Here is a 5444-nt window from a genome sequence, read left to right on the forward strand (position 1 = left end):
AATCAGACAGTTGCGTGATTCCAGTGCCGGGAAAATATGAAACCAAAGTCCTTTTTAGGCCTATATAGAAGTATCTCTGATGAAACACCAGCAATCATGAAACTCAGGAAGCCAGAAAAGAAAGAAGTGAAAGGAAGAAGTCCATTTTGCCTAAGGCCCCCAAATTCCTTGAAACGGGCCTGCTCTTCTTGTCTGAACACAATGTGGAAGTTAGCAGATCTTTCTCTCAAATTCTTGAATGGTTAAAAAAGAAAACCCTCATAAATGTTTAATAAAACGTATTATTATTATTAATGCTTTGCTTTCTTTCATCTGAACAGAGATTAAACAGCATGTGATGAAAGCATGAAAGCACTCAAAAACTATTTAACCTAAAATGTACATGCTTCAATGCTCTGTTAAATGTAGTTGACTATAACACATGCTTACCAGTTTCTTTAGCCTTTGTTCCTGCTGAGGTGTCTGGATGGTCCAACAGAAGTGGAAGCATTTCTATTCCCAGATTAGAGCTAACAGAAAGAACAAAAGAATGATGAGAGGAAATGAACTAAAATGAACTTTAAACAAATACATGTAAGAAATAAAATGTAATCAAGTATACCATTATCAGCCGTCTTAGTCCTTAGGTGTTTTCTGGAGACATGGTGCACTAGGTGAAATATAACAGAGAACAAAATATTTTAAACACAATGCCTAAGTGGCACTGGCTCCCCAGTTCTGCACCCTCTACTACTTTCACTGCCCTGAATCCAAATATACCAAAGGTGAAGTATTAAAGTTATGCTATTTACCATAATACAAACAAGTGGACTGACAAATATTCAGTAAATCTACCTTATTCCGGTCACATTGGCTTGAACAGATGTCTCTGGTAGGTCTTGAGGAGACTGCAGCTCGGGCTGCCTGGATTAGGGATGAGTCAAGATTAAGATAACATAACAATTGACTGTTCAGCCTTGCTACTGTATCTATTCCAAGTAATTTTGCAAAACATTAATCTCTAATCTTTTTTGACTTTTACATTGGCACACTGGATATGAATGAAGCTTATTTGGTTCAAATTCACAGGCTAGATTGCAATGACATCTGTACTGGCCTATATGGGTCATATCATACAATAAGGAGGCTTCCTCTTCTATTTTGATATTACCAAAACTGATATTGTCTGGCGCAGTAATATCATCACTCTTGCACTTTCAGTTTCACTTTGGAGTGAGGATATTACTGCGCTGAGTGTAGTGCTCCAAATTGTTATTCCGCCACACAATATAGTTATCCCTCTTACCTGCTTGGAAATGCACCACGTTTTATTTAGTCTTACCATACTTGGTCGTAGGCTATTTCAGCGGCCAATATAGGGCACTAGGTTATTTTATAGATTACTGCCTACTGTACTGCTCAAGAAATGCAACAACATATGAAAATACGTAACTAAAAAGACATCTTTACATCTTTGGTGGGACAAAAAGACAAATCGTGGGGGCATAGTCTCTCTCTCTCTGTCTCTCTCTCAATATATATCTTATATATGTATATACAGTATATCTCTCTCAAATATATATATATGTATATACAGTATATATATATATATATATATATACTGTATATACACTGTATATATACATATAGATAGATAGATAGATAGATACATACATACATACATATATATAGCATGCATATGCATTATGGTATATGTTATAATAATATTATAAAATATTATGAATACAGCTTTTTATTAATTCTCCGTTTATGTATTTATTTATTTAGGGCATGCAGCCATAAGAGCCGCAGAGAGAAGAAAACTACCAAGACTGTCTTTGAGAACTCAGGTGCAGTTTCATAGATTACATTTTTCTACATTTTTCTCTCGGAAATTTGGGCTGTAGACATCTCACTGTGAATCAGTCAAGGTGGTTTGTTGATCCTGTAAGTGGAACTCATACTCAGCACTTGGAGAGAGCATGGTTAACATACGACTCAACAATTGGGCGATTGAGGGGAAACCAAAGTGCCAAGCTTTTGAAAGAACATCTTGCAGTTATTGATTGGACTTATTGACTTGGAAACAAAGGAACTCTTTGTTGTTTGCTGAAGGATATTCGGGCCCAGTTTCCCGGCTAGCTGACATATCAGTATGTTGGGCATGATTTGAATGAATTTTAAGATTTATCAGTCTTGATAGAATGTTTGAAATCCAACTTTAACAACTGCTTTTTGTCTGGTAGAGGGCCTTTCAAGTGACACAGATTGTTATTAAAGTATGTATATACACCTATACATACCCTGTGGTGACTGATGGAACATACATACTGTACAACTTGTAGGAGTTCTAAAATGCATGCAATTATTCACCACTTTAGTTGAGGGGCCACAAACATGATGAACTCATGAGTAAATTCAGTTAATTAATGTAAATGGACTATTTATGCATGGAGGTGTGGTAGAGGGTGTGGTCTGGTAAACCTAGACGCTCCTAGCGGCGGGGTAGTCTAGCAACTCTCCGTTGACTTGGGAGCTGGCCAGTTTCAAGGGAGGGCTGGTCCAATCACATCGTGTATAGAGTTGGTGGGGGGGGGGGGGCTCAATTTAATGACGACTGACCTGCGACCAGAAGTTGCGACCATTATGCATCCGGCTACTTGAAAATAAGAAGATGCTTCATTTAGTGCTATCCTATTGCGTGGAGAAGGGATTTGAAAGACAACCCTTTATCCCACCCCTCCGATTGAGCCCTGCTATGGTGAGTCCCCAGACCCTATCTGGATGTGGGTCTGGCTTGCCAGGCTAGTGGTCTGGTGCATGATCCAAAATCTTCCACCATGTAAAAATCTTTACGCTACTGACCAAGAAAAACCTGGTCTACAGTATGTGAAAGGCACATGATGTAAGCAGTCCTTAGTGTTTCATGAAATAGGCAAGGATGTAAAAACATGTTTGCTTTGTAAACTTTAGAAGACTTTTCCTCTACTAAGTGAGTCAACACTGAAGTGGGGGTCATGCAAAGAGCAGGGACAGATTGCACAATCATATTGCATTTAAAAGGACAGAGGTGGGGAGAGAGACCGAGAGGGAAAGAGACTCGTGCATTGAGAAGTTCAAGTTGTGTCGGAAAACAGTATTGGATCTCCGGGACTATAACAGCCTGCTCCAGCCTCATCCAGGATGCATCTTCTAGCGAAATACATTCTCATCCTCCAAATTATTGTCCTTTTTGCAACAACCTGCCAGACTTTGTCATGCGTTCCTTGTGATGAATTGACCTGCGAGGATCCAACGGATTGCAAAGGGGGGCTGGTGCGCAGTAAGTGTGGCTGCTGCAATGTGTGTGCCAAGGTGAAGGGCGAGAGTTGTGGTGGCCCCATGCGTCTGGAAGGGAGATGCGACGAGGGGCTGAAGTGCGTGTACCCGGAATGGCTCCGTATCGACTCGACCGGAGTTTGCGAGGTCTGTATAGTTGACACACAAGGGCATTTTTACCGCTGTGTGCGTTTTGTGAAATGACTGTTTTGGAAAGCCTATGTAACTCACCCTATCTATTTCTTGATAATTGGCTTTGCTATATGATTGATTGTAAATGTATAACATTTGGCCAATTTGTATAGAAGGGACATCATGAGATGCTCCTGAAAAAGTGTGTCATGCTTATGCTGTGAAAAGGTTAAATATGACATTACATGATGAATATGCCCATTAACACAGAAAGTAGTCAAAAGGGGGAAAACACATACAACTTACTGTAATAGAGGTCCGAAAAGAAGGAAAGTTGTTGTTCTGTCACATCATTATCGTGCTATACGAAGAGCACCCTCTTGTGGATTTTTTTAATGTTTACACTAACAGTGCGCAGACCTAAAACTGTGTATGTTTGTAAAAGACAGCAATTGATTCCTTCCCTCCTTAAGCAATAAATCATTTCTCTTCTCCCACAGTAAATCTGAGCTGAGGCAGGGAATGGGAGTCATTATATGGGTGAGTAGATCTACCTCTTCTAGTCTGAACACAAGGTGGGAGTTAGCAGATCTTTCCCTCCGTTTCTATTCTTGAGTGGTTAAAATAAATCCCTTCATAAATGTTTTCTTTCTTGTCAGATTCAAGAGGAGCTTATCCAGAATCATCTACCCAACATGTGCTTGGTGTGAAATGAGTGCCAATCAGAACGCTATGCTTTACTGTCTTGAATTTCCCCTTGGGGATCAATAAAGTATCTATCTATCTATCTATCTATCTGCTGCCTTAGGTTATGCCATACTGCAGAATTAAAGGACTCAACTCTTTGTTAACACAGGGCATCTGAACACACAAAACAGATGTGGATCATTTTCTTAACAAGTTGGGTGTTTTATTTAACTTAAGAACACCCATGTGTATTCCTAGTCAAAAATGGCCAGACTTTATAAATTAATGGGTAAAAAAATGGTCATTGTATAAAATCGAGTTCAGGCGCATACCTATTGATCAGATATTGATCTCTCAACTGGGGGACCGTGAGAGCACATCTTCTTTTGTGTTGCTTCAAAGCACTGATCTGATTCATCGGGCTATGGAGCACAGTGGTTAATACAGTGCCAGCAATACAAGACAAGGGAGCTTTATTTGTATAGCACAGTTCATACCCAAGGCAACTCAATGGGCTTTACATCCTCTGAGAACAGAGAATAGCACACAAAATCAATGAACGCATTATCGCCATCTGCTGGACTGAGGTGTGATGGCAAGTGCACCCAGTAGCCTCATTCTGGCTTCCAATGGCCGCTGGATGAATAAGGCAAAAGGATTGCCTGCTGTATCTTCTGAAGGAAAAGCAGGCAAAGTGGCTATTTCTGAAGCTCTTCAGAGCACATGAATAGAATGTACCCCATTTGAACAGATGGCACAGATATTTCAACTGGAATAGTTTAATCGGAATTACAAAAAAGCTGTCCATGTAAGCATGACTATTGTGTGTGTGTGTGTGTGTGTCCCAATCCTTCTCTTACCATCTTTCTGCCTTTCTTTCGTTCACCAACACTGGTGAGACTAAATTAGATTCAACTTTATTGTCATTGTCAGAACGCTATGCTTTACTGTCTGCTGCCTTAGGTTATGCCATACATTATGATGATATATGCATTACTATGGATTTACAACAAGTTACTGTATAATGCAGTGGTCGTTTTTGACCAGAGACGCAAATCTAGTAAACATAAAAAAAATAAAACAGGAGGGTTAGTTTAGTCTGTGTATAGCTTACCATGTACCAATTACATATGTGAAATGCAATGCAATATACATTGCTTGTTAGTTAACCAGCATTAATAAATGAACACATTTGTGGTCTGGTGCAAGAGCCAAAGAATAAATGGGAACCATAGCCTTCTGAGGAACCATTTCAGAACCGTTTTTTTCTCAGTGTATCTTCCACCCTCTACAAATCATGCCATCTTGAATTTCCCCTTGGGGTTCAA

At 39.6% G+C, this 5444-nt stretch overlaps 1 long non-coding RNA gene across 1 annotated transcript; it reads left to right on the forward strand.

Moving 5' to 3' along the window:
* Positions 1 to 3051: 3051 nt before the first annotated feature.
* On the forward strand, positions 3052 to 4216 carry LOC134101755 (uncharacterized). The gene is made up of 3 exons (XR_009941447.1): positions 3052 to 3444; positions 3930 to 3969; positions 4089 to 4216. It is a non-coding gene; the product is annotated as an uncharacterized LOC134101755 (long non-coding RNA).
* Positions 4217 to 5444: the final 1228 nt, after the last annotated feature.

Source organism: Sardina pilchardus, chromosome 15, assembly GCF_963854185.1.
Source record: "Sardina pilchardus chromosome 15, fSarPil1.1, whole genome shotgun sequence".
NCBI classification, from domain to species: Eukaryota; Metazoa; Chordata; class Actinopteri; order Clupeiformes; family Clupeidae; genus Sardina; species Sardina pilchardus.